We start from the raw sequence: 16404 nt of genomic DNA on the forward strand, positions 1-16404 counted from the left end.
GAGATCAAAATTAAACAGTTTGGCATTTAGCCTTAGAGGAAAACTTATTCAAAACCTAACCTTTGTTTATGTGTCCAAATGGCCTAGTGAAAGTCCAGATCAAAACATATTTTAGTATCTATTGCAAGACTTGACAACTGATTTTCACAGATACTTCCTATATAATCTGACTGACCTTGAGCTATTTTACAACAAGTAGGCCAATGGTTGTTGGTCTGTCTTGTTCTATAACTTAGAATCCTAAGAAAATATCTTCAAGGTTGCTGATATAACATGAGAAAACCTAAAAATGATTCAAGGCATAGGAATACATTTGTAAAGCACTGTAAGTAGCCACAAAGCAACCTATCAGACCTGCCTACCAGCCAAAAATTAAATCCTGAATCCCTTAAATCTTGTTGCACATTACGTTAATCCTCGGGGACCATTTAGGCGCCTTTTCAGTCGGGCTTGGTTGATAACCCACTTGCAGCCTCGACAGTATGCAGATGCCCAAGTGCACAAGTGTTTCATGCATATCAGTGTCTCAGTGTTCATCCGGGAGCCTCTCGTTCTGCGGCCGTTGATGTTTGTTGTGCGTCTGTTGGTCTCTGAGGTGTTGTTGTTTGCATGCAGATGAACAGAGATGGCTTCGCCGGTCACGCGCTAAGCTCTCTCATGTCCTCAGCAGTGTGTGTGGTAATGAGAGCTGCTGACACAGTAAACTCTGGCCACTCAGACACAAAGATGTTTGGCTTGAAAACATCAAGACACAAGGACACTTGTAAACGGGCGTTCACAACCTTTTCTTGTTCTGCTGTGCTGCATGCTATCTTTTTGTAACCACAGATAATTAATTCTGCCTTCTTTCCCCGTTGCCCTTTACTTTTCCCTGACAGATTTTCTCTATCAGCCACAGGCACACAATGAGATGCTACCTCCTCTACAGTTCACCGCCAGTTCACTTTGCCTCATGCTGACAGAAACGATGGTGGACAGAAATGCAAATTTGACAGAGACAACAATGCCTGGCTCAAATGTTTCTACAACTTGAAGAACCAATTTGCATACTCTTGAAAGTGCAGTTCCAGACTTTTAGATGTAGGTTTGTCTGCAACTGATGATATGCTGTCACTTTGTGCTGATTCATCTGTCCCTGGAGCACTGAAGGAGTCTAAAAATATTCCGGCAGACCTTGTGAAAGCAAAAAAGAAAAAAAAAAAACTCATCTCAATTGTCGACAAAGTGGCATCTCTGTTTTATCAAACCCAACTACTGTACGTTCTGGGACAGTTAGATTCATTCCTTTTGTAGTGTCCTTGTACCAAGTATTAATCCAGCAAAGTTGGTGGCTCTGTGCAGTCTTTTTATTTTATTTTTTATTTTTTTTACAGCAGAAGGCTGGTGGCTGACTTTGACAGGCTAGTTTATTGCAGTTTCAGTGAGCAGGCTAAAGAGAGTGTAATGCAAAAACAACTTGTCCTTGTCATGTGGAGTACTTCTTTTTACTTTTGGACTATGTCCTTCGACAAGAATCTGAGAAACCATGCTGAGTTATTCAGACTTCGTCAGTCTCGGTGTACGCCTCTCTCATCATCCCAAGCTCTCACTCACACACCCTGCTTGCACTTGCTTCCCTGTTACTTTTTCCTCTTTCTGTCTCCCCTCCAGTTACACTTTGACTTTGTCTTCTCTTTTGCCTCCCACTGCTTGTCTCTTTCTTAGCAGATCGCAGTTTTTCAGAGTTAGCATTCTAAGTTTCCTCACACCAATGCTGCCCGTCTGTCACAGTCGGGATGCTTGTCTTTCTTTTTTTTCTCCCCTCTTATTCTCTTTTTCTCTTGATCCCTTGTCTTTCCAGTTGGTTCACTATGCTCCTTATCTCTTTCTGTGCAGAACATTTTTTTGTATTTTGCCACGGTACTACCAGAAACTTCAATGTAAAAGCTTTCTGCTTTTACATTGAAAAATATGAGAGGTCAACGTTTGCAAATTAAATCTAAAAAGTGTTCTGTATTCTACCCACTTTACTCTGATGCCTCTAAAAAATCTTGCTCATATAGATGTGCAGAACAGAAAGGCATTGTTTGCTTATTGCCACAAGTCATGGAGAGGAAACGGAAAGCAGACAAAAGGTCAAAAAGTACCACATTTGAACATTTTGGCCTGTATGTATAATACGATGTGTGTTGTACAGGTTTAGAACAAAGCATATTCAAGTTTTGAATGTAATTGTGAATTTGGGTTCAGATTTTAAAATTGTTTCTCACAGATGATCTTCATCAAGACATACAGAGCTTACCTACATTTTCAAAACACTTTATTTTCCAATTAAAAAAGTATTGCCTGTCAGAGAAATAATCCACCTTTGTTTTCTTTTTAAGTCTATTTATAACCCTGAAATAAACATGCAGTAAATACGGAGTGGAAGTGAGTAACCACGTAAATTTTTTATTGAACCACTTTTAAGATAGTCTATATTTTCTAAGGAGTCAAACTCATAAAAAAATCTTGATAAGTACTGATTCAGGTGTTCTCAAAGTCTTTTAAAAGATTTATTTAATCATCGCTACTTTTTCACTCATTTTCTTTTCCAGTCCTGACCATGACTGACCCTGACTATTTAGGCACATTTCCACTTTAAGAGTCTTCTCCAAGGAACCATTGTAGTCATCGAAATCACAAAAATCCTATTAGCTACATGGTAACACACAGATTCTTAGCTACTCTATGTTCTTTTCACTCATCCAATTTTCTCTCCATGCTCACATAACACTACTGTTATTGTTATTTGGTCATAAATTAACTAAATCTAACGAACTGAATCTTTGTCAGACCTTGTTGCCCTCTGTCTCTGTAACTAACGACAAAGAGAGCTTGTTGTCTGCGTCCTTATGACTCATTTGATGACTTCCAGAATGACGTGGAGTTATTTGATCTCTGTGAGAGTTTGCTGCTTCAGAAGGTTCACCTACTTGGATTACCACTGACTTCCTCAGACAACATGAAGATGCATTCCTTTCTTATTATACAAAAGTTGTAATCAGACCTATGCATGCTTAGTTAGGGTGGTGTGGTGGGTACATTGTGAACATGAAGCTGTATTTTCTGATAAACACATGCTGCATCTGATAAATTGATTACATGCTTTATTGTGATTGGCAATTCAGCATATGTCTGCTTCTAGTGGGTTTTGTAATGCTTGTGACTGTATCAGATTGTTTATGTCTTTTTGCACCCAGTACATCTGTGCTTATGTTTATTTGTTTGCTTACATATCTGCTCATTTGTTTGCTTGCTGCCTTACAGTATATGCTCAGTGCATAACATGCGACTCCATCCAGTGTTAGTGAATTTCTTCACGAGTCAGCATTTGCATTACATCTTCATTCAACCCAATGGGAATTCTCTCAGGTTTTTTTTTTTTTTAAACTGAAAATGTTTCTTAATGTTTTCTAACAACTGGAGCCATTGTTTGAGATTGGGGAGTCATAAAACCCAATTTTCCAGGGAGAAAGGTGGTGTAGGGGGGGGTGCATTCTGAAGTCCAAATGTTCTTATCTCATGCACTATTAAGCGAGGCAGTCGGGTGTGTGGGTAACATGCTTTAGAGTCCGTCTGTCACTGCCTCGGGGCATGTTGTGCTCACAGACACACATATGCACACATTAAAAAAAAGCATATTCAGACACACAAATACACACTAACGCAGGCATACAAACACGCACACACCTCCTCTTAGTCACCTAGTCATCTATTAACTCACTCAAACATTCCCACAGCCTCAGGGCTCTTTAGCTCCAGTCCTATATGGCCTTGGTTTAGATCAGAGAGGTCAACTGTGACTCTCGCTTCATTAATCACAACTGTTAGACTGGCCAGTTATTTATGTATATTTCCTGATATGTGCTCACCCTGTAAACAACTTTGTGTTGAGGGTCACAAATAGATCTGAAGCTGTCTGTTTGGGCTTTTAACGTAATTTAATGGGGGAGAAAAAAATGTTTATCAGATGTGACTATTTCATCCTTTGTTGTCGAATCTTTTTGTTCTGGGGTTTCATTTGGTATTTTTCATAATTCTTTTTAGGTGGTATGAGTCAATGGTGCAAAAGATGATCCTTTCTGATGAAACTGGTGATTAATGACAGCAAGTGTTCTGAAGTATGAATGCCTCTTACCTTTACTCCTTTTTTCATCAGGGTAAAACACAATCCAGAACCGTTCAGATTCAGAAGTACCAGTTTCCTGCAGCTTTCGGATGTGTCTCTGCTTCAACATACCTGAGTCAAATAACGAGGCCATTAGCAGGACTCTGGAAATCATAACTGCATACTAAGGGGTTCAGCAGTTCAGCCATTTGACTAATAAGTGTTGGACCAGGGACACATGTAAAGGTTGCTGGACACTGGACCGCGATGCTTGAATTTACGGACCCCTGAAATAGATTGTGTTTTATGCATTTCCAAACATAAAAAAGGAACATATTAGGAAGCACTGGCCATCAACATGAAACAGAAATTAATGCATTACAAACAAATCGCAGGCATCTTGCTGAACCTTTAATAAGCAATAAACCCGGGCTTGGCAGTGTAGGATCAGGCATCAGTTTGTCTCTGTGAAACTGATGCCTCATGTTTTGCCCTTGGCAAGCTGAGTTAACTCTCTTTTATGTATGTGAGCTTTGAAATTATATATGCATGTTTGCCTGCATGAGTGCGCATCAAAGAAAGAGTGAAAATAAATATCTTTCTGTTAAGATATGATGTGTACACTTCCTGCGTCTTGCACAACTTCAGGCAGAAAACACATCAGATGGCAAATATCAGGTGTTACTTTCATGCGTAAGGTATATGTTCATGTGCTACATGAGGGGAAGAGAGCAGATGAGAGGTGTAGGCCTATATGTGTCAGCAGATTTAATCCTGAACAGGAGAAACAGGAAAGGAAGGTTATCTGAACTCACAATTTTGTCACTCTTGTTAAAAACGTGTGAAATGTTTTGCAATAGTTAACATAGCCTTGCACAGAAATATTTATTATCATCCTTATTATTATGAGATTAAAGTCAAGCTTGGGAGCAAGAGGGTAGGAACCATTCTGTGATAACTTGATGACAGGGGAAGAGAAAGATGACACGCAGCACTGTGCACTTGTGGAGCCTAACATGTGGGAACTAAACATTTCTGAATCTGTGCAAAACTGAGAAACATTCGCAAGTACCAGAGAAGTGGCTGGTAAGGAAGCAAACTTTTGAAACTATACTGTTGTGGATATTGTTTCCTCTGAGACGTTGCTGCAGCTAGTGCTGCCACAGAGCTAATTGTTTCACAGGGTGTTGCCCAAACAATCCTGATCACCAGCACTTGCCATACATTCCTGGAATTTAAACTGCTAAGAGTGTTTGTTTGCTTTTGCTAAATGTTTAAAGTAAACTTTTTATTACTTATTGGCTCATTGAAAACATAATGTGTAAAGGTTTTAGTTCCTACTTATGACATTATGAAATAATGAGAGTATTTCTCTTCAGGAAACTTTGATGGAAATTTAGACTTTGGTCATTGTCCCGCATAGTTTGTTACAGTTCATGAAGCAATTGACTCCAATAAGGTTATTAGGAGTTTGGAAGAGAAACAGGCCTAAAGCATCACCAATCTTTAACCTCACTTAAGAGTGATCACAAAGTGCTTTTCCAGAAATAGTCGGCTTTCAATTTAAACCAGACCCATCCTGAGAGTTTGTTAGAGAAAAGCCGAGGCTTAGTCAAAGCCCACAGTTCTAGTTCAAGTCCCTGAACAAGTGAATATACGCACCTGGCATGTTCCCTTAACTGTCCTAGTTTGAAAAGTGACAAAGAGAAATTGATCTTTATGTCCCATTGTATTTGTCGCTCAGCTATCATGTAAAAGCTCAGCAAGAATCAAATTAACCTAAAAATAAATAAATTAGATAATTAGATACAGAATGTACATGTGTTTTATTTTCATTTACTGTTAGAAAAATATTTTAGGTGTCTAAAGTTGTGTTTTAGCAAAACCAATGTGACCCCTGAATGAATGTCAAATTAAAGGCAGGGTTTTTCTTACATTTTAACTGTACATTTATAATACTGCAGTAAAAGATTAATTTATTGTTGTGTGTTTTTCATGTCTTTTTCATGGACATTGACACTACTACTAATAGTAGTAATAGCACTTTGGAGAGCAGCAACATGTAAAGATCTTTTATCAGTTTTAAACATACCAAAGTCTTTGTGAAGTATTCACTTATAGTTTCACTTAGTTTCCTTTAAACTTTGTGTTTGGTGGACGGTGACAGAAATCACTCGCACGCGCTTTTGGTGAGTAAGTGGCGCAGAGTCCGGCAGACTGTGTGTGAAGTGCGAAGTGAACAGAAGACTGTTTAGCAGCCTCTCACAGCGCTTTGCCAACAGCATGTTGCGTTGGCAGAAGAACTGTCCGTTTTGAACAGCTAGTGGCATTGCTGATCAGATGTGTTTGTGTGTCTTTTTCTCTGTGTGAGTAAAATCACTGTGACTCCTGCTGAGCAGTTCAGTTTGCTAGGAATGCCAAGTTAGGTCTGAGAAAAGAGTCCTTTAAGCATGTCTGCATTAAAGGAGTGTTAATTGTTAAAATGATATTGGCATATATATATATATATATATATATATATATATATATATATATACATACATACAGGGGTTGGACAATGAAACTGAAACACCTCATATATATATATATATATATATATATATATATATATATATATATATATATATATATATATATAGTGTGTATTTATTCTCTCCCTTTCCCTATATAGAAAACATAGACTTTGGTCAGATGATCCTAAAATTAAAGTTTGCAAAATATGGAGAAAGTGTTTGCCGTTTTTTTTCTTCATCGTGAACCAGAAAGTTAAGAGTAATAGGAAAATGTAGTAATAGGAAGATGTAAACAGATAATTTCAGGGGAAGTCTGGAAAAGAAAAGCTGGTTGCAGGTTGTAAAACACTTGAGGTTGTGATGGGGGTTTCAACCCTTTAGCAGTGATTGTAAACGTACATCCAGAGCTTCGTCAGAATGGTATCTCCTGAAGCATTTTAATGCCATGGAATAGCTCAGTGAAAACATTGGCCAACGTCTATTTGAGAATTTGTGGCAAGACCTTTTAATTGTTCTTGACAGATGCTTTGTAGCCAATCTGCCAAAGCCTTAGGTATTATGCAAAGGTGTAAAAGTGTAACTTTCTTGACATAGCCCTTTCCTTCCTCTTCACTTCCTCGTATGGACTACTTTGTTTTAATGAATCACAAAGAAATTATGAACAGTAAAGTCAGAAAATATGAGGGGTCTTAATTATTTTTTTTATTATTTCTGTATATGATTCTACTGAAGAAAGTTAACACACAGGACCAAGATGGATTCCAGTAACTTGAACAAAATGCTTTAATCTCAGTGTGATTTGCATTAATCATGACTCACTCTCATCGCAGTTTTGTCTCAGCATTCCATGCTATTTTGATATGACCCAAGAAGCCAGTGTACTCAGTTAATTAAGCCCCAAAGTAGCAATTGCAGCCAAATTTTCAAGTTTAGGGACGTCCCAAGGCTATTGGACATGTTTTTTTCTCTTCACCACAGTCCTCCAAATTTGGATGGGCAGGCCTAATTAGAGGTTCAACTTGGCTGCATGACGCTGCCTGCACCGCAGAGCTCTTATCCAACCATACAGCAGACCACAGGCCTGTCTTGGTGTCTCAGCAGAATTAATGGAGCACAATCTCAAATACTGATGCACAGAAAAGCTTTGGAAAAAGAACGTGACACTGGTAATGGCACAGCTCAAACGTTTGCTAATGTTTTCTTTTTTAAGTAGGGCAGAAAATGATTAGAATTGAGAAAATAAAAATGCTATGAATTTAACTACTTGGATGCAGCTAAAACTAAACTAATACATCCATTCTTAGATGTATTATAGAAGCTATCCTATAAAATACCTGAGCCAAGTCTGCAGGTGGGTTCTTTAAGTATTTTTATGTGAAGGATTAGCCTCATGGGATGTTTCCTGCCAATAGGAAAAAGCCTGGAGCTGAGCCCATTAAATTGTTTCAAGTTGTGCTCAGGCCCCCTCTCAGTCCAGCAAGCTTTTATGAGAGTATATTTCACTGACTCACTGGCACAGCTGAGCAGGGAAATCCTTCTCTTCACGGTCTAGTTGACTGACTGACTGATGCAAATATGCCGTTGTTGAGTCCAGACACTGACACCGTCGTCACACTGACCCCGTTAAAAGAGAGCGCAGGGAGTGGGCAGACAGAGAAAACATGTTCCGAGTCATTTGCTTCATCCATTTATTTTTGTGACTTAACACGTTCAAACGGTTTCCTAACGCTGTTACGGCGTGCCGTCACACATGGGCGATCTGGAAAGACGAGCCATATTTCAAAGTATTTCCGATGCGCTTACAGGACACTTTCTGGGCATGTGAGAAAGAAAGGAGATCAGCTTCAAATCTTTTCTGGTGTACATTGTTTTTTTTTCTTTCTTTTCCTTTAGAACCATTGCTTGTTCCTCCAGGCTACAGTTTCCTCTATTGACATAAGTCTGCTCTCTGGTTTCCATGGATCTTCTGTGTTCACAATCTTTCAACTTAAAACTCATTTGCACCCCTTTCGAACACAGTTTGATTTTCAGTTTTACAGTAAACTGATTTAAAAAAAAAAAATTTATACTCTTTAACGAGGATTCAGAAAATCCTCTTCTGGGGCTTTTGTTGTAAAAAAAAAAAGGTTAATTACTTTTCAGTAAATTGTGATGAAAGTGCAGGAAAAGTGAGCTGACTGTGATTAAGCTCAGGTAAGAAAAATGTTTGACAATAGACAAAAAGGTTAAAGAGCTACAGTTATCAAAGGGGATTTTGTACATGTAGATATGAATCATACCTAATGCCATTAAAGAGAAATGTAGGGCTCAGAGAAAAGCACATGGATCCCTCCACCCTTCGTCTTCTATAGTAAATCAACAGTTAATACACTAGCTTTAATATTCTATCCATGGTAAAGACTTGGAAAAATGGTGAGCTTAGTTTCATCTCTGGCTGCTGGTATTTAAATTCTGGATACCCCAGAAATCATGAATCTTTTAGTTTGAATAAACCTATAATTAATGTTTAAAATGTTCAAATAACTCAATTTTAGGCTCATCGTTCCAAAGAGCCTTATTCCAGATGGTGTGCTATTTATCTTCGTTCTCTTTGGAAAACATTAGTCTGGGTTTCACGTTTTAATAAATGTTTCTTCTTTTTAAACTTCTCAATAAAATGAGAATGTGCCGTTTGTGTCTGTTTATGCAGATATGCAGCCTCACAACAATAGAAAAGTCTTGTTTGTCTCATGATGACTTCTTACAGTTGTGGAGATTTCTTTTATGGCCTGTTTTTAATGGCCAGACATGGGTTTGTTGATAGTTGTGTTGAATGTCTTCCAGTTGTAAACTATTTTCAGCACAGTAGAATAGCTGATTTCAAATTCTTTTGAGACCTCTTTAAAACCGTTACCCAACAATTTTCTGTCTAAAGGCCTCAGACAGTTATTTTTGTCTCACTATAGTTTTCAATCTCTCTCTAGCAGTCAGAAGCTCACCAAGCTAAATGTTCAGTGTTTAAAAGGATAAACCTCCTTCAAAATGCAAAATGGTGCTAATCATATGGACCTGGTGTGATATGGCTCTGTCCATTTTAAGGGGGGAACAAATGTGATGGCTGAGATTTATTCCTCGCCAGACATAGATTTTTCTCTTTTCTGTTACATTTTACCAGAAATTCTGAAAGGGAAAAAATGTTACTTGAACTTTTTGTCTTATTCATATTTATGCTTAATATTCACATGTCCAAATGTGCTGGAAAAACATACAGGCTGTGCAGGATGTCCTAATTGCTTTACATAACAATACTAAGTCATTGCAAGCAGTTTATTTCACTTTTTAGTAATGTGTTCCTAATATAAATGACTAGCACTCCAATGAATCTGCTCTTACTACCACAAGCCATGTAACTTACAAGTTTATTAGTGTTGAAAAAACCGATGAGTAAATATGAGAATGCTTTAATTTAACGGCATTCCAGTCCCAGTTTGTCATTGACTATATTTATCAAGAAAAAAAAAACATAGTGTGTTACACCATATGTTGTGCTTGTGGTGTGTCTTGATGCTTTTCAAAAGGAAGAACTACATGTTTTGTAGGTCTTAAATAGTTAAACGGTGACAGGTTCAAAATGAAAGCTGCAGTGATACATTTGGTCATTAATACCATGAATCAGGACCATGTAGGTTAAAATGGTCCCTACATTTTTTTGGGGGGGGAATTGTTCTTCTTTTAGGTGTGTCTTTTCAGGTCCTCGTAGGTCACATCTGTTAAGTGTTTCATGTGGTTCTAAGTGAAATCCCCTAAATCAATTTGCCCTCCTGCTTAATCTTACAGATGCATTTGATTCAGTTGGCCATAATATATCTCTCCTATATGAAGTCCTGTATCTGCATTTGAGGCTCTGCTGTCAGACCCCGGCTCACTGGTTCATCTTTTCTCACTTCCATAAAAATCAACTTTTTATTTGAACTTTGGTGAACCTTAAGGATTTATGTTGGTTTGTTTCTCATTTAACATGCACATTCTACTCACTGGGTTGCTGCTTAAGACATATTACACCATTAATGTTAACTAAAACAATCTAATTCCCTTAGGTTTTCTCAAAAACAAACAAACAATGGAATATTTTTACAGAACAGTCGTTTTTAGAAAACATGATTTATTTTGAAAAATCTGGGGGTTTTTTTTGCTAATCACTTTTAAAGGACCCCAGTGTTGTTTATTCTTCTCATTCTATAGCAACAGTATTGTAAAAGTACGCATTTTTCCTGCTAAGAAATTTATCAACGGTGGACGTTTTTTTTAAAAATTTGCTTTAATGTGGCCCCCTCTTGCATTTATTACCTTAAGGTTTAGTTTCAGTAATTCATTATATTCAGTAAAAGGTGTGTGCTAGATTCACATATTTCAGTGAGATCATATTTCATTTAGACTGGTACAGTATTATATTTAGTCCGTTGCATGTCTAGTGTGGAAACAAATATATACTTATATCTTATGTTCCTTATTGGACTATAAGTTTGGTTGGTAAATTCAGTTTTGATATCATTTTTACACAGATTAGACTTGTTGTAAAGGTAATTTTATTTATATGGCACATTTTCAGCAACAAGGCAAAACAAAGTGCTTTACAGGATTTAAAAGTAAATACAAACAAAATAAAATCACTTGTATTATCACCTGTTTTGACTTAATTCCTACCTTATGACTGATCCTTATACTTTTTTTCTTGTCAGATTGTTGACATGACTAAATGTTTATCTGACTTTAGTTCATTGTTTGATTCTATTTTTTTTAAAGGTTGTTTTTCTTATTGTATGTTTTGACATTTGTATCTCTTTCAGTGCAGTGTTACATTTAAAACAGCAAAAAGGTAGAGAAACAAAATCCAGAGTTGTTGAATTACATAATTAAGAAGACGACACATCTTAAGTGACACATGAATAATGATTATTTTTTGAATGATCTCATTTAAGTCTGTAAACGTGTTTCTCATTCCTTTTTTAGGTACACATTGCTAAATTAATCATGACAAATGCAGGAGTGCAGCATATTGAAGCAGGTGTCCGTCTAAGGATTTATTCTTAGTAAACTCTGTTTTCGTCTCACCCCAATGGCTAAAAGGAATTCCATCCTTATTAATACAACTAAAAGACCTCTTTCTCCGTCAGCTGCGTAAGGTTAAGCTTCTACTGATGGTTGTTTGTATTCCATGTGAGCGCTGTTGGCCTTACTGCTCGTTAACCTTTCCTAATACAACCTGCATGTATTAATAACACTCGGTGGTAAAGGTCAATCAATGTGTGTGTGTGTGTGTGTGCTTGTGTAATTGTTTGTCTTGTGGAATGCTTATGCAACCTAAACATGGGTAGACATAGGAGGCAATACAGGCTCATAAGTGAAGTGGTGAGCATAAATTGAATTTCCTCTTAATAATTAATGGGAAATGGGGGCTGGTTTATTGCTTTGGAGGGCTTGTGCATCTATTGCTCAACTAAAAAAAAAAATCTTATCAGTGATGATTTCATGTTTAATCTATTGAATCTCCTGATATTTGTCCTTGCTGCAGACTGAACTACCTCTGCTCTGTTGGATCAAAATGTTAAATATGTTTCTATTTTTAGTGTGCCATTTAGTGTAAGATAAAATATCTTGGGCAGGGTGATAAATTATTAATTTCAGCCCAATGTGACCTTTGATAACACCCGAATAGTAGTGAATCTGTGTGGTCTGACTGACCAAAGCTAGGGCAAACACCTATTCAATCGCAGTCCAACAGTTCTGCTGCAGCAGCGTGTCAAAATGTGTGTCTGAAAAACGGAGCGCACACAGTCTAATTTTACATGCTCATGCTGTGCATGCTCACCCTCATGCTGTGCAAAGATAATTGGTGAACTGTAAGTGGATGGAATAATAATTTTAATTTCTCTTTGTCTAAATGTATCTCATACACTCAAGACGTTACAAGAAATGTGATCTAATATACAGCAGATTAAGTAGCTGCTCACATAAAACCCTTTGCTATGAATTGGTGGCTAATGCTGTAATGTCAAAGCAAGGGAGAAGTTTTAATCTTTGATGGACAAACTTTTACTATGTCTTTGTGGTTTTGTTCATTTCTGTTGTTCTCTGACAGAAGAGAAAGGGACACGTTGGGTAATTGGTCATTCTACAGTAAAAGTACTAATAAATGGTTGTTTTCTTTAGTCTCTGAGTGAGCCCACATGCTTGTGACTTTTGGAAGACCATTTCTTTATTGTTGTAACTATGTTATATCAGCTTAGCCTTGTTATTGGTTGCTGCCCTCACTTATAAATGGAATCACTGTCTGTTATGTTTTTGACCTCATTTTTGCAAGAACATGCTGTCAGACCATGTACATACTTTTCAGTATAGTAATAATGTAAAGAATTTTTTTTTTCACCAATATATGTTCCCTGATAAAATGAGTTTATAAGACAAACTCAATTTTCCACCTGCACAATGCCACCAAAAATTAAGAACATCTTCTCTGCATATCAGACAGTAATTATGTGAGGTGTGTAATCATCCAAAAGGCCGAGATTCAAAATGAAAGTGCTGACCAAAGCAGGAAGGTCATATTGTATTCTTCCCATTTTAACTTGTTTTTATTCCCTCTTAGTAAGATCCACATTCAAATTAAATCTCCCTCCACACCTGGAGCTCTTAATGATCAAGATGGATCAAATGTTTAAAATCTCACAGCTCCATATTTCCCCCACATGACCCTTTCTTCTAAGGACAGTTTTACTTGTGGGTCATAAAGTACGTAGTTAGTGAAATGAGAGGAAGAGCCAGGCGTTATCAGCCTCCTCTCTTGTTTGAGCAGCCTCCAGCAGGGCTAATTTTAGGACTTTTAGGACCATGCCTTAAACACTGTGTGACCCTGAGCTAACACTTTGCCTTTGCTGCCAGTAATGTGGGTTTCTATGGGACATTCCAGGATCTACTGATATATTCCTACCTCTCTTTTCTCTGTGGTAATATAGACACAGTTCATGTGATGAGCGAGTGTAGGCAAACACAGCTTAACCCTGTGTTTGCCTTCTGTTTCCGTTTCCCGCTGCAGGTATCCCCGGTCTGGTGCTTTTGTCTGTCTGTATCTCTTTCCTGTCCTCTCAGCCCCCCGTCGGTTGAGGGAGAGGACCACTCTTCCTGAGTTTGCCTCTGCTGAAGGTCCCTTCCTGTTAAAAGGGAGTTCTGCTCTTCACTCTTGATGCCTTCCTGTGTTTGCTCAGGAAGGTGGAGATGAAGACTTCACACAATTCATGGGGCCTTAAAAACTTTTTATTAACAAGCATTATATGAATACTTCTATATTAAACCTAAATTGGATTAGCTTGTAATTTGATTTAGCTGAACTGTATGAGAACAGAGTTAAATGTCAGTGCTTTTAATATGATTTTAACTGGATTTTGCGTATCATTTCTCGACAGCACCCCGAGATATCACTTATTGTGAACTGTTGCTATTTGAATGAATTCAATCAAATTTAGTGTTATGCAATTAAGCTTATTTTTTTCCGTTAAGGTGTGGTTTTTTACCCTACCCTCCTAACGTGTAAAAGATCCCTCATAGGGATCTTTGTGATCCTAAATCAGATTAAATGGGAGACCTGTGACTGGCTCCCATTTAATCTGAAAAATGACTTTTCAGCTGAAAAATGACTTCCCAATGTCATTTCATTTGCATAAGTATACCATTTAGTTAATGTAGTTCCGTGTTCATTTTTAAGAAAATTTGTAATACACTTTCTGGTATTGAGGATATGAAACAATGTAATGTTATAATTGTTCCATCCAGGAAGCTGAATCCTCAAGTCTCCTTTCCCAGAGTCTATTCTTATCATTGCTCTATGGGAAAGTTTTTGAGTTTTTGAGTCCTGTTGTCTAGTAACTCTAAGCATTGTGGCTTAATATCCCTAAGGTCTCTTATTAGGTTGATGTTACTTTAAAAATGATTTTTTTAAAGACTTCTAACATTTTTTTGTCTATGCAAATCAGTGTCATGGTGTCCGAATTGTCTAGACAAGCACCCAATGTTACTACACCACGTAGAGAGACTATGCATAGTAAAATATTGCTCAGAGGTTGCATATATTTCTGTTTTTAAAAAAATGAAAAGTGTGACCCTTTGTGATTCATTCTCAGTGGATGTATATGCATAAGATAGTATGACATGCATTACATTTGGTAAGTGTATAAATGATTCACTTGACCTAAGATTGTCCTCTAAGCAAACACTGGGACCCATAAACTTCATTTGGTTTAAAAATGGCCCTCTTTACTTGTGCAGATCCGTGCCTCTGGAGTATCAGGGCTCTGCAACATGCACACAAAGTTCAGCTTTCATTTAATTGCAGCTCACCAAAGACCCAATTTTGAGTCCCAATCCATGTTTAAGAAAAACAGCCGACACAAGCCACTGCGGATGAACATTTCATGTTTTTTCCTCGGTGTGTGATTTCCAATCTGACTGAGGCATGATAACGGCAACATTGCTGTTACTCATTCCTTCAGATCCTCTGCCTCCATCTCTCCTAATCAGATTTCTCTGGTTGGGTTATTTATCATCGCCAGCTCTGACTGTGAGTGATGCTTGGCTAATGGGTTTAGCATTCAAATCTGCTGGCTTGATGCGACAGAATCCCAACAAGGGTTGTCATTCCTGTGGCAGCAGCAGCTTCACAGTGGCGTGAATAAGAAGAAAATAACATGATGGAATTTGCATTTGTGTCATGTTTTTTTAAGTATTTGGTTCGATTTATATTGATTTTATAGGTGCTGTAGTAAAATTGGGACACGGGGAAAAGAAGGGAGGAAATGAGGAAAAAGGTAAACTGAAAATTAGAGGAAAAAGATGGAAATATGAAAGAAAAATGGGATAAAAAGACAGAAATAAGGAATCAATACAGAAGAACTGAAAATACAGAGCCTAGAAAATAAGGAGAAACTATAAGTAAAGAAGAAAAGAAAGGAGGAAGGGAAATGGGAAAGAAAAAATAGTGAAAATAAAGAATACAAGTCCAAAGAAATTAAGGAAAGTAAAAATTGTAAGGGGGAAGTGAAGAGAGAAAGAAAAATCCAAAAGGAACAGTGAAAAGTATAATCGAGTATAGGGGAAAAAAATCAGATCAATAGGGAAAAAATTAGAGGAAAAAGAAGAAGGAATAAATCAACAAAACAGCTAATTATTTAAAAAATATAAATGAATTAAAGAAACATATAAAAGAAAGATAACATAGAAGGAAGGTAAGAAAGATAAAGAGAGGAAACAAGAAATGGAATAAAGAATAGAAGAATAGGGGAGTATGTTAAAGAGCAATTAAAGGTAAAAAGCACAAAGGTTTAGAAAAAGGAAAAAATGGTGCAAAGGAAGACCAATGCAGGAAAGAAGGAAGCAGGAAGGGGAGAGAAAGAAAACAAGGGAAATGGAAAAGAAAACAGAATACTTTCAGAATATTATATTTACCAGTGCATCAGTCTAACTTGCTATCTAATGACCTTTAATTTTAAATGTTTTTTTTTTAACAAAACAGAAAACAGAAACATCACTCTTGGGATGATTGAGAGAAAAAAATATCCAGCCAAACAAGAACGACTCCTACAAGGTGACGAGCTCACTCTCATAACCAAGACAATATGCTGTTGAATGACATCTATGGTTATGAGACTAATTATAAGTCATAAACCAACAGCTGGGAAAAACTCTGTCTTCCGTCTCTTTTCCTGGCTGCACCTGCTCTGCGCTGCAGCAATA

At 37.3% G+C, this 16404-nt stretch overlaps 1 long non-coding RNA gene across 6 annotated transcripts in view; it reads left to right on the forward strand.

Annotated features, from left to right (window-relative positions):
• Positions 1-16404, forward strand: part of LOC116717553 (uncharacterized) — a 125179-nt gene that overhangs the window by 15291 nt on the left and 93484 nt on the right. The window contains exon 1 of one of the 6 annotated variants that reach the window (XR_004338759.1): positions 5100-5215. The exons of the other annotated variants lie outside the window; for them this stretch is intronic. This is a non-coding gene — a long non-coding RNA (uncharacterized LOC116717553). Of the gene's footprint in view, positions 1-5099; positions 5216-16404 lie in introns of those variants that run through there. 6 annotated transcript variants of the gene reach the window in all.

Source organism: Xiphophorus hellerii, chromosome 3 (genome assembly GCF_003331165.1).
Source record: "Xiphophorus hellerii strain 12219 chromosome 3, Xiphophorus_hellerii-4.1, whole genome shotgun sequence".
Taxonomy (NCBI): domain Eukaryota; kingdom Metazoa; phylum Chordata; class Actinopteri; order Cyprinodontiformes; family Poeciliidae; genus Xiphophorus; species Xiphophorus hellerii.